Source organism: Nuphar pumila, chromosome 3 (genome assembly GCF_984573655.1).
Source record: "Nuphar pumila chromosome 3, dmNupPumi1.hap1.1, whole genome shotgun sequence".
NCBI lineage: Eukaryota > Viridiplantae > Streptophyta > Magnoliopsida > Nymphaeales > Nymphaeaceae > Nuphar > Nuphar pumila.
This window is the reverse complement of record NC_143251.1, coordinates 36,563,597-36,583,781: the sequence shown is the minus strand read 5'-3', so window position 1 is coordinate 36,583,781 and position 20,185 is coordinate 36,563,597.

The window sequence follows — 20,185 nt, the reverse complement described above, 5'->3', positions numbered from 1 at the left end:
ATGAACCATCATAACAATCTGTCCGAAAGGCACCTCTGCATATATTTTGCTCAACTTGTTCCATTACAAAAATGATCATTGATAGCAACTATTTTATTGGGAAAAGCTAACCAATCTTACCTCAGGCATCCATCACACGATCGTGTCCCTCTCCCTCCATCGGTACATGCATAAGAAAAATCATTTTTCAATATGGGATAATTTTTACTGGGTAATCACAATGCCTGTACTCTGTTTTGTTATGACCAATGTTATCAGTATCGGTGCGTATCGGTCTGTATAGGCCGACACGCATCGGCAGAAAGTAGATTCATCTATTTTTAATAAATGCAAACAAAAATTAAAATAAAAGTAAATTTTTTAATAGTTTTAACATGTGTCACGTTATGATTCACAGGTAATAATTTTTTATTGTTTTTGGCCCATACAAAACGATTCAATTGAATGGTGGCCAAACGATTCAAGGCCGATACCGATACTGACAACATCGGTTTATTGGTTATGACCATTAGAAAATTGTATGGATCATGGCGGTGAAATGTTAAAAAACAGGTGGGACCAACAGTTGTTAGTTTTGCAATAAAAAAAGAAATAAAAACGAAAAGATGCACCATCTCTTTGTAGACAATGTGAACGGAATAATATATTTCTGAAGAATATATATTTACTGCAATTGATTGTACCTGCACTATCTCATGATGTAAATTGAATTGCATGATAGATTTAGTAAAAATCAACCATTGGATGATATTTTTTATCAAAGACATTTTTTTAGGTGGCAAATATCATTGATTTTTGCAAAAAAAAAAAAACAACCTTTATACATATTGGACTCCCATGATTCAAAAGTGGGTTCTTACTAAAACGGAGTATACATCTCACATATATATATATATAAGGTTAGATTTACCAGAAAAATAAAAAAAGGTTTTGTTCAGTTGAGTGCAGGTACAATCGATTGTAGGAAATAGGGTGCCTCATTGCACCAAATTTTTCCCTTTAGAGAGTGGTTTCATCTCATATCATGGCATCCAAGGTTTTCTCCCAAGTTTATTGTTTATTTATTACAATCCTGTAGGTCATGTGGTATGCTTTTGGATGATTTTGTATATATAATTGTGAATTCTAAATCTTGAAAGTGGTTAGATTAGATACCCATTTTGTTATTTTATTTGGGAAGAAATGATATCGTAAGGATTATTTTATCTCGGTTTTGTCAATACACATCATGGCATTAGGATCCTTTGTCCTCTGAACGTGCACTTGGATGCGTGTGTCAGTGCCTATGCATTCACATGTGCTTGTGGAAGCTTGCGCAGCAGAATCTTGTCATTTAAGACCCTTTTACTAACTGTTGAACTTATAAAAGTTTTTACCCTTTTCAAGGGACTAGCATTTAGGGTAGGCCTAGGTATGACTTCCAAGGAGTCCAATAGCAGGAGTCCCATAGCAATGTTCCTGCACCAAAATGTTGGCCAAAGTAGCCACTGGTATTAAGGTCAAGGATGCCTTTTTTAGTTTGCACATGGTGATTATTGACAAAATGGAATGCGTGGTAACTATATTCAATTGCCCTGCATTTTTCTGCTTGACATCTTTGTGGTTTGGGCAAAAAGTCCTACACTATCTTGGACAGCATAATGTGAGCTAAAAAGATGAAAAATATAATCTATGAATTCCAGCAAAGGTTATGCAAAGTGGCTATCGTCACTTTGTGCTGTACCTCAATTAAATTCTTGAATTGAGCAATATAAACATGGTTGCCTTAAGTTTTTCCATGGAGCTAAGGCCTTCACCATGAGTAGAAGGGGAAAACTATGTGCACAGATTTTTTTTTAAAAATCTTGCTAGCTCAGCTTTAGTATGAGAATGCTGTCATGGAGAGGAGGGAGGGGGTTACGAAAGAATTTGCACATGAAACTTGGTTTGTGGTAGGGAAAAACTGGGGCTTGTGTCAGCATGGCAATTTTCTATAATGATGATTTGATGTTTGTTTTACTCATGATGAGAAATGAGAGTAAAGGGAAGCCGGGTCAAAAATTTCTTATTAAAATTGAATGAAACAAAGAGGCCATAAGTTTTTTGTAGCCATGATTATTTTCAAGGCAAAATGGTGTTCTCAAACATACGCAGGTGCATTTCAATAGTTTTACTGTCAAATGTTTCAAATGTTGGCATGAAAAAGAAAAGAAAAGAAAGGGAGAAATTGTTTCATAAGTTTTAGGGTATGTTTCTTGTGCCCACAAGAGACATTGGAATTGTGTGATTCAAATTCACTAAGAGCCCCTTTTGATTTAAATTCTAGCACCAAATGATAAAAAGACTCATAAAGCACTAGGGTATATATAGGCCCCAACCCCACCAACCTCATAAAAGAGGCTAAACAACCAACAATGAATGACCCTTAGTAGCCAAAAGACTAGCAATAAATGCCTCAATGGCTAAGAGAAGAGAGACTATATGCTATGCTAAATCAACGGATAAAAATGACAATTAAATAGTCAGTTATCTAAAAAATGAACGAAGACAAAAGTCAACCATATGGAATAAAAAGGAAGGATATGAGAACATTGGAGCAATAAATTAGCTATGTAGGAACATTGGATACAGTCAAAGAAGGCTCCAATGGCTTGGGTTGACTCTGTCTTAGACCAAAACAATTAGTTAAGGCTCTTAAATGGGTTAGTCAAAAGCTAATGATGATCCGTCTTGGTCTTGGGAATAAAACTGTTCTCAGACAAAAAAAAATGGTTTAAGTTCAAAAATGACCATGACCATAACCAAACCAAAATTAAAATGGGTTGGGTTGGACTGAATCAAAACTGAAACCAAAACTCAAATTCAAGTCCAAAGTCAAATCCAAATCTAAATCCAATTCAAATCTAAAGTTCAAAGTTCAATTGATATACCTCCAATGGGCCTTGTTTATACATATATCTCTACATTATATATAAGGCATGAGACTAAACTTTTGAAGGGTTTAATAAAACTCACCAACTTAGTTAAATATAGGCAAAGAATAAAGAAAACTATGGTTTAATTGAATAGCTTTGAAACAAAAACTCAATAAACCCCCACGTAGATCAAAACTATAAAAAGACTCAAGAGTCTATATTGAAGATTCAATGCATAAATTAAGGTATATTTTGGGTTTGAACTTCTACATTAGTGTTACTTAATCATAGTCAGTCTGAGACCCAATAGTGTCAGCTTTGAATTGAGAATCCTAATTAACTTTCCAAACACAGAAATACACATTTTTATTTTAGGTAATCATAATGTATCTATCAATATATAAAAGTTGTACATTAAGGGTCGTGTACTATATCTTAGTTTCATGAGTGCTTTAGAGATAAAGCTTATGTCTCATAGAAGATAACCTCTACCTTCACACTCACGTAGGTGAGTCCATCAAGGGTATAAACCTATTTGAAATACCTCAACCATAAGGCCTATAGATCTTCATTAAGAGTTTAGTTTGAACTCAACCTCCATACACATGTTTCAAGCACCTGATATCAAAAATGAAAAAAATATAAGTGCTCAATGATTATTATTTTTATATGGTTTGACCTATATCATATGGTTATGTTTTCATCAACAATGATTATTTTTTTATAGGTTTTATCCCTATTTTTGTTGATGTCTTAAAGATCATTTCTTGAGAAATTCCTTTTGCCAATGGATCTGTTAAGTTTTGAAAATATTTCACATCTTTGAGATTACTCTTTCCTAAGCAATTTATTCACATAAATGTTCTTTAGACTTTACAAGTCTACATTCAATCTAAATGTGCTTCTGTGTTTACATGGAGCGTGCTCGACTAGCAATTATAGGTTTATAGCTTGAGGTCTCTATCAAGAGATTTATGAAATTCCACTAGAGGGGGTGAATAGTGAAATTTGATAAAGATCGACAATATAAAAATTAAAGGCAATAAGGCATAACACAGAAAACACATGATTTATACTGGTTCGGTCGAGTTACTGACCTATATCCAGTCCCCAAGTAAAACACTTGAGCTTTTCACTATAACATCCATGTTACGGGATAAATAGTACAATCACCCTCTTTCACAGAGGTCGACTTCTCTCAACAAAGAAGGGATACAGTGAATAACAGAAAGTTACAATACTTCCTAAAGAACCTTCAGAATGATATGAATGCACGAATGAAGATTCTCATAATGTTCTTTTCTTTTCACACAGATGATTCTTTTGTCAAAGAGCTTTTTTTTGACTTTTTCTCTTTCTTTTTTCTAGGCTCTCTTTTTCGAATATTGAATAGAAGTTTTTCTCTTTGTAAGCTCACATATGTATGTCTCTTATTTTGAAAGACTATTTGTTTGTATATATATAGTCTTAAAAAATAGTCATTGCCTTTTTTAAATGATTGTCCTTTTGAGATATGAGGTGTTAGGTCATTTCAAAAAACAACTTTGTGTGAAATGATAAGTGTACTATATTTCTCTTTTTAAAAAGTCTTCTTTCCATAAGTGTAGCATTTGGGGTACATTATTCGTTTGTTTGTTTGTTTTGTAAATAAGATATAATTTGTAATAGGTCTTTTCTCATAATAAATGATTTGTAGTACATTGAACGTTGGAGTGTAATCTATCATGTTATTTTGTCTTTACTCAATTTAATGATTTGTAGTATTTAATATGTTTCTTACAAATCGTCACTTCTTTAGTTAAATACATGTAAGTACAATAAATGCTTTGTTAAGTACTTTATTTATAAATGGTCATTTCTCAAATGCTTTTTGAGATGGCATTTAATGTTTACAGAAAGAATGATGGCTTTAAGTAAGTCGACATTCTTGAGTGTGGATTTTTATCATTAAATAAATAGTCATTTCTCAAATGCTTTTTGAGATGGCATTTAATGTTTACAGAAAGAATGATGACTTTAAGTAAGTCGACATTCTTGAGTGTATATTTTTATTATTAAATAAATAGTCATTTCTCAAATGCTTTTTGAGATAGCATTTACGGTTTACACAAAGAATGATGACTTTAAGTAAGTCGACATTCTTGAGTGTATATTAAATACATAAAAGGTCTTTTCAAAACTTAATTGTCTTGTTTAAACAATAAGTAGTTTTGTATATAAAATAGTATTTGTTTTCTCAATTTGTCAATTCAAGATAGACAATTGTATATTTTGTCTTTTTCTTTCATATTTGAAATCATTAGCTTTTTTATCATTTCAAGTTTTCTTTTTCATAAATGCATGTAAGAAAGTACAATGATTTGTTTCAAAAAAATGATTTTGAAATATCGTTTTCTTTTTATGAAAGCTTTATTTTTTGTAACTAGATGGCATGTATGATATTTAAAGCATATAATGTGAAATATGCAATATGCATGCTTCTGAAGGCTCTGTTACATATGACTCTAAAGAAGAAAAAAAGTCTTCATCTTGAAGTAGCCGAACTTCTTGGATAGACTTTATGAATGTATGACCCATCAACATTTTTCTTCAGAAAGTATGATTCCATCAACTAGTTGTACTTGATTAGGTTGTCTTCATACTTCTTAGGGGAAATAACCTTGCATCAAATACTCGTTAAATGCATGACAAATCATATCCAGTTATAATATAACATTTTTATGAAGGCATATCATCATATCGTATTAAGGCATGTATGACAGCATATCATATTATGTATCATCAAAACATAGTTTCTCAACATTCTCCCCCTTTTTTATGATGACAATATATGCTCCCCCTGTCAAAAAGCCATATGCATAATAATAATGATATCATAAAAAATGCATAAAAAGTAAAAATAGAGTAAAAGTTTGAGTTTAAGAAAACGAGAATATCTCCAACATAGGAGAGACAAGTTTTTCTCTCCCTTTGTCATAGACAAAAAAGAGGGGATCAAAGTATAAAAAGTATTATTACAGACCAATAAAAAAGTTCATTCAGAATCAGATGTGTGATTAAACTTCTGGAGTAGAGCATCTTGGCCGATCTTTAATGATTGAAAGGCTTGGTGCAGAAAAGCTTGGTTCCTCAGTAGGAGATCCTAAGAGTTTTGGACGTCGACAAGGGCGGAGAATATGTCTAGTTCAGAAGTTGTTGCTGGATCTGCCTCACCATGGCCTTCGTCGTCAGAGTGGTGTTGAGGTGACCCTTCCTCAGAGAAGTAGGAGTCATCAAATGCATGAATGGAATAAGAGAGGACATCATTTTGAAGTGGCACTTTGAAATACTTAAGAATGTGGGTGATAAAATAACCGAATGGGAGAGAACGAAAGGTACAAAAATTAATCATGTTATTAAAAATGATGCTGGACCAGTTTATGGGGAAGTTACAGAAGATCGCATAGATAAGAAGAGAGATTTTGTTTGCCACGAATCCCTTGGATGGTTGTTTGGGGAAGACATTGGAAGAGAGGATTTGTGACAACAGCAGAGCATGAAGTTTCAGATTGCTCGTATGCCACGAGAAGTGGGTGAATCGAGTGGAGTGGAGGACCTTTTGAAACACAATACGATCTATAGGTACTATGTTTGGCAATTCGATTCTATAGGAAGAAATGTTAAGAATACAACCTAACATGGGAAAGTCAAATAAAATCATTTTACCATGGACCATGGATGTGATAGTCGATTGGTCCTGGTTGACAGAGAGGTTGGTGCAAAAATTTTTGATTAGATGAGGATAATAGGACATAGAGTTGGACAATCCTAAGATATAAACAAAGTCTTGAAGGGAAGTTTCTAGGTCGAGGGAGGTGAATGCTTCAAAGTGGACTAGTTTACCAGTTTGGATTGACAGAGAGTTAATGAAGTAGAAGTGGTGAATGAGATCAGGATATCAATCATGTTGACATCAGAAGATCTTGAAGAAGATGTCATTGCAAGTAACTTGAGAGAATAAAAGCTTGGAGAGAATAAGAACTTGGAGAGAATAAGAGCTTGTAGGTTGATAGAATTTTTCGAATGAATTCGTGAAGAGTAAATCATTTCATTAAATAAAGGATGAAATTTATTATAATAATAAATGAATGACAATTGAAGTGAAGGAAGTTTGGATTTTAGTTGAGTTGAGAACTCGTGAATTGTAACTTAAGACACTTGTGAATGATAGATCAAATCACTCTTTGGAAGAGTGTGTTGATGAGAGCATATTATATTATGATAGATGACAATAAGAACATAGTTTCAAAAATAATTTTTCTATATAAGGAAATTTTTAATATAAGAGAGTCCATCGTATTGTGAAATTTATCATGGTTTGAGTATGGAGTGCTCTTTGGAAGTATAGTGTGTGATTGAAAAATAAAGAAGAAATGAATGGAGCCAAAGAGGTGAGTTACACGATGAAAATAATGATCCATAGATTTTAAAATTTTCAATTAAAGAGGCGATGAGATGTGAAGAGCCTTGAAAAAAATCGTGACAAGAAAGTGTGTAAGAATTGTATAAAGCAATATGATGTGAGATGGAAGATGAATAATGGCCTAATAAGACAAACAACAAGTTGAAAAACAAATTTACTTAAAGAGGATAGATTCTATATTCGTAAGGGATGCATTTTAGAAAGAGACAAAAGAAACTTATGAGAAAAGAGAGCAAGAGTAGTCAAAGATGACATACATGGATTTTCGAATGAGACATGTATGGAGAAGAGGACAAAAAATAATTGATGATTGACATGAGATGAAAGACATAAAGAAGTGTCATGATTGTCTTGAATTAATGTTTATAGCTCATAGATTGTTGAAGGTCATTTTTAAAGAAACTCGACATGAGAGAGTTCATTGTTTTGGAAAATAAGAAATGGGGTTGTCAAATCTTGTCATAGGGGCCAAAACCACGGTTTTGAGATGACAAAAAGGTGGATTCAAATTACATAGAAGAGAGAGAGAGATGGGACCAATGAAAAGGACAAATAATACTTAAAAAAATATAAGAGGAGAGACATGTTTGTCGAGAATGAGTTTTTGTATGGATTCTTATAGAGATGTGTAAAAGAGGTGATTGGACATAAAGTTGAATGTACTTTAAAAGATATGATATGTTTAAAAGGAAGAGTGACATAAAGCATTTGTTTTAGAGTTAAAAAGCTTGTGGTGTACGTGAATACATGAAAGACTTCTTTTTGGCTTTGGAAAAGGAAAAAGGTGATAAAAAGGAATGAAAACAAAACATGAGAAGAATAAAAAATATAAACACTCGAGTATAAATTATGATGATAGACTAAAATGCAATTCGTAAATGAGTGTGGGAAGACAAAAGATGATTTGACATAAAGAGTTTTTAACATCCTTACATGTTAAGCTTTAGTTTGTAGTTAAATTATAGTTTATTATTTGAAAAGGTGAACTCATGTAGAATGATTTTACTATATCTCAATTAGTCGTAAGAATTAAATTTATAAATCACTTAATTTACAGATTCCTAATTCTCTTCTAATTCGTATAAAGTCTTCATTTTTTAAAGGTTTAGTGAAAATATCTGCTAATTGTTTATTAGTGGGTATAAATTTCAGTTTAATTATGTTGTTTAAGACTTGTTCTCTTAAAAAATGGTGTCTAATTTGAATGTGTTTAGTTCGTGAGTGTAAAATAGGTTTTTTAGACAAATTTATAACACTTGTATTATCACATAAAATAGTTGTATTTTCAATTTTTAAACCAAAATCTTTTAAAGTCTATTTCATCCAGATGACTTGTGTACATGCTAGGCTTGCAGCTATGTATTCAGCTTCAGTAGTTGACAATGATACATAGTTTTGTTTCTTACTAAACCATGAAATTAGTGAGTGTCCTAACATATGACATGTTTCACTTGTGTTTTTTCTATCAGATTTACTTCCAGCGAAGTCAGCATCACTGTATGAGATTAAATCAAATGTAGATGACTTTGAATAAAATAACCCAAAATCAATTATTCCTTTTAGATATCTCATTATTCTTTTTACAGCTTTAAGATGTGATTCCTTTGGATTTGATTGATATCTAGCACACAAGCAAACACTGAACATGATATCTGGACGACTAGCAGTTAAATAAAGTAGTGATCCTATCATACCTCTGAATAACTTTGTATCCACAGTCTTACCATCTTCATCTATGTCCAATACAGTAGTTGTGCTCATAGGAGTATTCTTTGAAGCAGTTGAGTTCATGTTGAACCTCTTCAGAAGTTCATGAGCATATTTAGACTGATTGATGAAGATTCCATCCTTGGTTTGCTTAATATGCAGTCCAAGAAAGTAGGTGAGTTCTCCCATCATACTCATTTCGAATTCTTTCTGCATGGACTTAGAAAAATCTTCACAAAGACTGCTGTTAGTAAATCCAAAGATGATATCGTCCACATATATTTGAACGACTAGGGTATGACCATTCACTAGTTTTACAAATAAGGTTGAATCTGCTTTGCCTACAGAAAATTCGGTTTTTAATAAAAAAAGTTTTAAGTCTGTCATACCAAGCACGAGGTGCTTGTTTTAAACCATATAAAGCACGTTTTAGTTTGAAGACATGATCCAGAAATTGTTCATTTTCAAAACCTGGAGGTTGTTTTACATAAACTTCTTCATTTATAAAACCATTTAGAAAAGCACTTTTAACATCCATTTGGTATAGTTTGTAGCTTGCATATGCTAAAAACATTCTTATAGATTCAAGTTTAGCAAAAGGAGCAAATGTTTCATCAAAATCAATACCTTTCTCCTGATTGTATCCTTGAGCCACTAGCCTTGCCTTGTTTCTTATAACATTACATGTTTCATCCAGCTTGTTTCTGAAGATCCATCTTGTCCCAATGATTTGATGATCTTTTGGCCTTGGTACAAGATCTCATACATCATTTCTTTGGAACTGATTCAGTTCTTCAGTCATGGCATGCATCCAGAACTCGTCAATGATGGCTTCATCAATCTTCTTTGGTTCAAGTTGAGAAATGAATGTCATATTTGCAATCCGTTCCAGCTGAGCTCTAGTTTGAACCCCCTTAGTCAGGTCTCCCAAAATCTGCTTTTGAGGATGATCTCTGATTTCAGCAAATGTTCTTTGAAGATCATCTTCATTTGGTTTAGCTGTGTTATCTAAGAAAAAATCTGTACTTTCAAGATCATCATTGTTAGTTTGCTTATGAACAGATTGATCAATAGATTCACAAAAACTGACATGCATAGATTCTTCAATAGTATTTGAACTCTTATTAAAAACTCTGTATGTTTTACTATGACTTGAGTATCCTAAGAATATGCCTTCAACAGATTTAACATCAAATTATCAAGGCTATCTTTTGTGTTAAGGATAAAGCATTTACACCCAAAGACTTTGAAGTAGTCTATTCTTGGAGTTCTATCATAGAATAGTTCATAGGAAGTTTTATTCAACAAGGGCCTGATAAGAACTCTATTTGATATATAGCATGCAATATTAACAGCTTCTGCCCAAAAATATTTAGCAAGATTATTATGTTGAAGCATAGTTCTAACAGATTCTTGAAGGGTTCTATTCTTTTTTTCTACTACACCATTTTGAGGTGCAGCTCTAGGAAAGGCAAAGTTGTGAGAGATACCATGCAAGTTACAGAAATTTACAAAAAGGTCATTATCAAATTCTCCTCCATGGTCACTACGGATTTTGATAATTGTAGAAGATTTTTCATTTTGTAACTTTTTACATAAAATTTCAAATTCATAAAACGTATCACTTTTGTTTTTCAAAAATATTACCCAGGTAAATCTTGAGTAATCATCTACAATGACAAAAGCATATTTATTATGATTAAGACTAGCTACCCTAGAAGGACCAAAAAGATACAGGTGGAGAAACTCTAAAGGTCTTTTACTTGAAACAATATTTTTTAATTTGAAAGATGATTTTGACAATTTTCTTAATTGACAAGCATCACAAAAATAGTCCTTTTTAAATGTTATTTTAGGCAATTAATGTACCAAATTGTTTTTAGCTAATTTAGACATATATTTTGAGTTAACATGTCCCATTCTCATATGCCATAAATTTTGAGAGTCATTATTAGCTATAAGACAATGTTCAATAATATTCTCTAGGTATAATTCATATATATTATTTTTTCTTATACCTTTTAAAATAATATTTTCGTTGGTGTCTGCTATGAGGCATGCATCATGTTTGAAGCTAACGTTATAACATGTGCCATACATTTGACTTATACTTAAGAGGTTATGTTTTAAGCCTTTAATAAGGAGAACATCTTTGATAAGAGGTTTGTCGATATTACCAATATTGTCAATACCAATTATCAACCCTTTGTTGTTATCTCCAAAGGTGACAGTTCCTCCTCTATGATGAAGAACAACAAAAAGATCTGGATATCCTGTCATATGTTTTGAACATCCATTGTCTAGTATCCATTTGTTTTTCTTCTTTAGAGCCTGCAAAACATCAAGTAAAACTTCTTTTTGGTACCCGATCGGGTCCCTTTTTGTTAGACTTTGGAACCCATATCCATTTAGAATTGGGTTTGTCTACAGATTTAGAGGAGTACATGGTATTAAAATTGAAGTTGTAATACTCCTGTTTAGGCTCAACAGAACCTTTGACAAATGTAGTCCTTTGATTCATACAAGAAGGTTTATTTATATGAGAGTAACCAATACCATTCTTGTAAAAAGAAATTTTTTTAGAGGATAGGAGTTTATCCAGGTTCTTTTTCCCTTTGGTAAACTTGAAAACCGTTTTCATAAGGTTTTCAGTTTTCCTTTCTAATTCTGAAATTTCTACTTGAAGATTTTTTGTCTTGGAACTAGTAGAACTGATTTCATAAGTAAGAATAAAAATTTTCTTTTTCAACTTAGAAATTTCAATACTGAGTTCTTCATTTTTTTGGAGAAGCTATAGATTTTCAGATTTTAAAATTTTGTTTTTGAGAATCGTTTTTCTTGATTCTTCAAAAAGTTCTTGAAAAACATTTTGAAGTTCTTCAAAAGTTCTTGAAAAACATTTTGAAGTTCTTCAAAAGAAAAATCAAAAGATTCACTTACCGAGATTTCTTCTATTATGAAGCACATGTTAGCTGTTTCAGCTTCATCATCACTTGACTCTTCACTTGTGGATGGTTCTGAATCATCCCATTGAGCATGAAAAGCCTTTTTCTTGAATAACCTTTTCTTTGGTTCCTCGGTTTTGGATTTTCTTTTTAGAAGAGGACAATCACGTCTCATGTGACCTGACTTATTATATTGATAGCACATGGTATCTTCCTTAGAATCTTTCTTTTCCTTGTTCTTATTTGATAGCATATTCTTTCTCACGAAGCGCTGAAATTTTCGAGTAAGCAGCGCCATTTCAGATTCCTTTTTTGAGTCCTCATTCTCAGAAATGGCTGGGAAGGCGAGATTTTTCTTCGTCAGTTGTTCCTCTTCCCTTCTTTCCTTCATATGAACTTCATAGGCCATAAGATTGCCTATTAAGACATCCAGAGTAAGCTTGGATAAATCTTGAGCTTCTTTAATAGCTGTTGTCTTTTTCTGCTAATCAGTTGTGAGAGATCTCAAGATTTTCTTCACCTTATCGGTCTGAGAATAGGTTTCTCTCAGAAATTTAAGATCGTTGGTGATGTTGGTGAATCTTGTAAACATCTCTGTGATGGGTTCATCTTTATTCATTTTGAATAGCTCATATTTTCGAACCAGAGATAAGATCTTAACTTCCTTTACTTCGTTGGTTTCTTCATGGATAACCTTCAGAGAGTGTCAAATATCATACGCAGATTCGCAGACTGATATTCTGTTGAATTCATTTTGATCAATGGCACAATACAAAGTATTCATGACCTTTGCATTAAGATTAGCCATCTTCTTTTCTTCATCAGACCATAAGCTATAGTCTGAAGATGGAGATATGTATGAACTTTCAACAATTTTCCATATAACAAAGTCTATAGATTTGAGAAATATGGCCATCTTGCATTTCCAATATCCATAGTTAGAGTCGTTGAAGAAAGGAGGGCGAGATGCATGTTGTCCTTCGATGTCACGAGCATAAGAAGTTGATGTCATTAGTGCTGGAAGACTTGTTAGGTCGAAACTAGCAAAACCTGCTCTGATACCAAATGAAGTTCCACTAGAGAGGGGGTGAATAGTGAAATTTGATAAAGATCGATAATATAAAAATTAAAGGCAATAAGGCACAACACAGAAAACACAAGATTTATACTGGTTCGGTCGAGTTACTGACCTACATCTAGTCCCCAAGTAAAACACTTGAGTTTTTCACTATAACATCTGTGTTACGAGATAAATAGTACAATCACCCTCTTTCTCAGAGGTCTACTTCTCTCAATAGAGAAGGAAAACACCCTCTTTCACAGAGATCTACTTCTCTCAACAGAGAAGAGAACACCCTCTTTCACAGAGGTCTATTTCTCTCAACAGAGAAGGGAACACCCTCTTTCACAGAGGTCTACTTCTCTCAATAGAGAAGGGATACAATGAATAACAGAAAGTTACAATACTTCCTAAAGAACCTTTGATATGAATGCACGAATGAAGATTCTCAGAATATTCTTTTCTTTTCAAACAGATGATTCTTTTGTCAAAGAGCTTTTCTTGATTTTTTCTCTTTCTTTTTCTAGGCTCTCTTTTTCGAATATTGAATAGAAGTTTTTCTCTTTGTAAGCTCACGTATGTATGTCTCTTATTTTGAAAGACTATTTGTTTGTATATATATAGTCTTAAAAAATAGTCGTTGCCTTTTTGAAATAATTGGCCTTTTGAGATATGAGGTGTTAGGTCATTTCAAAAAACAACTTTGTGTGAAATGATAAGTGTACTATATTGCTCTTTTTAAAAAGTCTTCTTTCCATAAATGTAGCATTTGGGGTACACTATTCGTTTGTTTGTTTTAAATAAGATATAATTTGTAATAGGTCTTTTCTCATAATAAATGATTTGTAGTACATTGAACGTTGGAGTGTAATCTATCATGTTATTTTGTCTTTACTCAATTTAGTGATTTATAGTATTTAATATTTTTCTTACAAATCGTCAATTCTTTAGTTAAATACATGTAAGTACAATAAATGCTTTGTTAAGTACTTTATTTATAAATGGTCATTTCTCAAATGTTTTTTGAGATGGCATTTAATGTTTACAGAAAGAATGATAGCTTTAAGTAAGTTGACATTCTTGAGTGTGAATTTTTATCATTAAATAAATAGTCATTTCTCAAATGCTTTTTGAGATGACATTTAATGTTTACAAAAAGAATGATGACTTTAAGTAAGTCGACATTCTTGAGTGTATATTTTTATTATTAAATAAATAGTCATTTCTCAAATGCTTTTTGAGATGACATTTAATGTTTACAGAAAGAATGACGACTTTAAGTAAGTCGACATTCTTGAGTGTATATTAAATACATAAAAGGTCTTTTCAAAACTTAATTGTCTTGTTTAAACAATAAGTAGTTTTGTATATAAAATAGTATTTGTTTTCTCAATTTGTCAATTCAAGATAGACGATTGTATATTTTGTCTTTTTCTTTCATATTTGAAATCATTAGCTTTTATATCATTTCAAGTTTTCTTTTTCATAAATGCATGTAAGAAAGTACAATGATTTGTTTCAAAAAAATGTTTTTGAAATATCATATTCTTTTTATGAAAGCTTTACTTTTTGTAACTAGATGACTTGTATGATGTTTAAAGCATGTAATATGAAATATGCAATATGCATGCTTCTGAAGGCTCTGTTACATATGACTCTAAAGAAGAAAAAAAGTCTTTATCTTGAAGTAGCCGAACTTCTTGGATAGACTTTATGAATGTATGACCCATCAACATTTTTCTTCAGAAAGTATGATTTCATCAACTAGTTGTACTTGATCAGGTTGTCTCCATACTTCTTAGGGGAAATAACCTTGCATCAAATACCTGTTAAATGCATGACAAATCATATCCAGTCATAATATAACATTTTCATGAAGGCATATCATCACATCATATTAAGGCATGTATGACAACATATCATATTATGTATCATCAAAACATAGTTTCTCAACAATTTATAGTCATTCGACTTTCATACTAGCTGAAGCTAATGCAATCATCTATGATTTCATTGTTTAATGGGTTATCACTATTTGTTTCTTAAATCCCTAGGCAATTGTTTTAGATCCAAAGATAAGCATGCATTCTTTTATGGATAATGATTAATTGGAATTAGAATTCTAGTTCATGCCATTATGTCTATTGTACACAGTGAATTTTTTTTCATACTCTTGAGCTCCTTTCAAGTACTTTAAGACTTGCTATGTAACATCTTAATGCTCTTGTTCGGGATTACCAACATATTGGCTCAACTTACTTATACATCAAACTACTTTTTACATATAAGTATGCATGGGTATAACCCTCACACCCGGTACCATTCACATCATACATGAGACAACCAATAGCAATCATATACTTTTTTCAGTGTTGATAGTTAGTTTAACACTAGGGTAAAATAAAATTAAAAGAGAATTTTAATTATAATGATTTTCAAAGTAGTGGAATTGTGTAAATGCATGACCACACACATGTTTATCTAGGTATAACATCAACTAAACTCATTTCTTTCAGGAAAGAAAGACATTTGGCATTATCCATGCATTTTACACTATTAATTATAATTAACATGTCATCAACAAACAAATGTTATAACATCACTATGCTTCTACTTGAAATATATTTCATTTGATGAAATAATGCCATAATCTTATTGAATTACAAGAAGGTTGGAAAAACAAATATTTTCTCATTTTTTTTAATGTATTGAGACTTAACAAAATATATCTTCTCTATAGATTTTAAGTTGAATCTTAAGTCAACCCCATCAATTTTCATAATGGGTGAATAAGTCATGCATAAGGGCATGACGTGGTCAGTAAATGAAATCATGGCACTAGAATGTGACGTATGACCTTAATGAAAAATTACCTGGGACTATGGGTCCTTATGAGACATCGATAAATCCAGACTCTTCGAGATGACTTAGTTCATTCCGATCTCAATGAGATGGTTGGGTCCATCCCGATCTCATGTCTTCTTTGCAGAGGGAAAGGCAGTAAAAGCCTTGTAGGGCATTGAAAGTTTATGTAGGACAAGAGGCGCTTCTCATCCTCATCCCACGAAAGTTAAGGGGACAGGTCTACCAATGGATCTTAGGCGATAGTAACACAATTCTACAGAGTTAAGGATCTATGCCTGATTTTAGCACAACAATGTATCAGGTTAAGATCGCTATGAGGACTATGAGTCCATCTCCCAACTACTGCACTACAAGATTGATCATTCGAGATAAACCCATTTAAGCCTCCAGAGAAAATACTAAAACACATAGCACAGTGAATTCTCCGATGGTTGTTTCTGGGTGGCTATACCCTCTTTTGTATCAGATGAGTCTTAAATAATCAAGAGAAACAATGCATTAGATTATTAGAATAACTTTCTATCATATGCACAAACATAATGATGTAGACATGTAGATTGTTAATGTTTATAAATGTCATTGCATATGAGTATGCATGTAAATGAAAAAGGGCATGCATAATTGGTCATGTGATTGACCAGATGATTTAAGTCAAAAAGTTGATTGAAGTGCATATGAGATGCATGTGTGTGTGATACACACTGAAAAGATCATGAGAATTGACTTATTCTTCTGATATGAAAATGCAAGAGTGTATATTATGGTAATGAGAATTGACCTATCTTTCTTATTTTTGCATTTAAGGAATTTGAATGCCATAAATTGTTATAGACTTGTATGCCTTGTTTGTTTGAGAAGCATGTGTATATGATATACATTGAAAGGTCAAATGAGATTTGACCTGTTTGTTTATATGTAAACTACAGATGCGTATGATATGATTGTGAGGTACTCACATGTCTTGAATTGTTTGAAAAGCATTTATGTGTGTTTTACGCTAGAATGGTCAATGGGACTTGACCTATTTTCTAATTGCAACTATATATGATATGTTTGATTATTTAATCATTATGTAAATAATTGCAATAAGAATGAATGGATGATTGAATGAATGAAAATGTATGAATGTGGATTCCCTTAACCCTCATTTTATAAATAATGGGAATCACATTATGTTGGTACCAATACAAACTTGATTGCATTCTTCAAGTTTAGTTTTGGGTTTCTTACGGACATGTATCAATGCCCTATAACATTATAAATATCATTTTGGGGTATTGATGTAGAGAGATTGGTCATGATGCACTCGACAACCACATTGTTACCTATTACGATCTGTTAGAGATCTAGTCTTGGATTTTTTTATAGACTTGTAAAGACTTATAAACCTTATTAATATTTTGGAATGAGATGACATTATGGATGTTGATTTTTTTTTTTATGTATGTGAGTTGAAGTTTTATCTCATATGATTATTTCTTTCATTTTTCTTCTGTGACTCACCCAAAGTCTTAACCTTCTTGAGATAAATTGTTTCCGCATTATTATCTTTAAAGACTATTTCTGTTAGGACTTTCCATATGTAATAAAATTTAATCAGGTAGGATTATGGGTGGTTTTGTACTAGACCTAGTGCTAAGAATACGAGCTCGTGCTTGTGCTCAAGCAGTTCGTCTAACACTTGGTTCAGTTGGGACGTAACCATTATTAAACTTGTTGATAAATTACATTTCAGAAAGTTTTAATCCGTCAATGTATTAAAAAAATTTACCTCAAAATTTTTAAAAAAGAGAAAGTTTTTAAAAGGTTAGATTTTGGGGGTGTTACAACAGTGGTACAACTTGTGTGGACCCTATTTTTTCTTGTGGGCAAAAGGTCTCACTGGTCCCCCAGTTCACTGAGTTAGGGGACCAGACTACCAAAATGAGTCCTAGGCGGTATATCCATGTCTCTGTTGAGTTCAAATTGATCATGTTTGTGCCACTGGTGAGTTTCTCTTAATGTTGGACCACTCCCAGGTGGGTTTAGCTCAACTAGTCACTTGGTTTTAATTGAAATGCATTGAATAATATACTCTGAGTGGTTTGGATTGGGTTATGGTTGCTCTTTGGCATGCTCAATAGAGCTGTTAAAAAGAGAAACAATGTATTAGTTGAGTAAGGACACTTTACAAATATTGCATGCATGTTCATAATTGCATTTATGTTTAAAGCATACTCTTGATTATGTTGATGATTAATTGTCACATATTTGGATATCATGTTCCCTGAATTTGACTGTTTGATTAAATGCCTATGATGGTTAATTGCATGTGCATATATGCTTTGTGTTATGCATATATGCTTTGTTGATGTGTTTTCCTACTCAGAATGTGGAAGTCTAACCTTATATTTTAAAATCAACAGATACATATATAATTGAGTTAGAGTAGTTGTGGGTGCTGCAGGAGAGCCATGCGAATCAACTATTGATCCCTAAAAGACTTTTTGGATTTTTATATTGTTTAATTCATTTAATTTAAACTCATAAACAATTGATTCATGGAATAAATGGATTGCATTTATTATGGTTTGGTGGTGATGTTTTTACATACCCGTAACTCACCCAGAATGTTTAACCATTTTTAAAATAATGTTTCTAATGTGAATTGTAATTTAAATGTGATTTTTAAATAAAGGGCTTTATCAATTGGTCATCTTATCTTAAAAGTTGTTTAATGAAGCTAGTAAAAGCCGGTGCTTACGCAAACTGACTCCTTAGAGCTCATGTAAAACCCATAAATTTTGAGAATTTTTTAGATAAATAAAAGTGAATTTTTTTGCAAAGAAACATGGTGATGTCAAATTTGGAATGATTCGACGAATTGTTAATGGATCCGAACTAGACCACATGGGTTCAATAAAATGGATTCGGTTTTAGAAAATTGGATTCAAACTCCAGGGAAACCCGAAAAACCAACCCGATTGCAATTGGATCCCGATGGATCCGAACATCTTGTGATCCTTATTCGAGACCCGAAAAACAATTAATAAAATTTTGTAGGTGTGTAAGAGGAGTTGGGAGAACCCACTTGGAAATGGGGAAGCCCGTCAAAAGGGAAACACTGAGCGAGAGCTTATATAAATTAATTCAGACAAAATATGCAACGAATTGGAATGTGGCGCAGTGGAGAGACTCGTTACCTCTTGGGGTTTGACGCAGGATCAAAACCCACTATACAGAAACATGTTTTTCCTTTTTGACAAAACAAATTGAGACTGGACAGGCTTAAAGGGACTAAATGATGCACCATTTGCAACGAAATGAAACTTGGTGCAGTGGTGGGGTTCGTTGCCCCTTTGGGGACCAACCTTGGTTCAAAACCCCCAGTGCACAAAGCTTGTTGCACTCTGGCATTTTGAACCTATGTTAAGGTTAATATTTGGTAGTTTGCATGCGTTATAGGTGCAGATCTGACATGTTGATCCATACATTATACTGCTGGATCGTGCGATGCAATAGCTATGTAAAAGGTAAAATATATAAATATTTTTATTTTTCACAACAGAAAGAAAGAATGGGGCAGATCGAGTTCCCAAGTCTCTGCAGTCGAATACTCGATCTTGCCTTGTCACATAACCATCGAGTTATGTGGTGGCATCCAGGACCGACTTACACCAAAACGTTTTATAAAAAAAATGTCTCGATATGCACTGGATGCACGTTATATGGCATTAGGTGCAGAAATAACTCTTAACCAGGATGATTCTAACTGGTTGTATGTTCTTACATACAATCGAATGGTGCTGCAACATACTTGTGTTGCAGAGCACCAAACTCATACACGTAGATAACATACCCCTTACCTCGATTTGAAGAACCGTGTCCCGAAAATGGTATTGCTTGTCTTCATTTCCGGCTTGAGCTTTCTCTTAGTGTGAGAGGGATAATGGTGGTTCTTAAAAGTTTAGGAGAGGGTTTAGAGAGGAGAAAGAAGAGAGAGAGAGAGAGAGAGAGAGAGAGAGAGAGAGAGAGAGAGAGAGAGAGAGAGAGAGAGAGATCAAAATCGCATGTCAAGATTTTGGTGTAGTTGCCCCCCCTCCCCTATTTTATCTCCCTTTTGTTAGGCCTTCAAAAAATTTTGAAAGAGAAAAAAGTGAAAACGTCCAACCCATCACACAATTTCTCTTTTCTAAACTCTAAGTCAAATTTCCTATGTTGCCCTTCTCCCTTCATGAGCATTTGATTTCTCAACCATTTTTTTTCTCTTTTG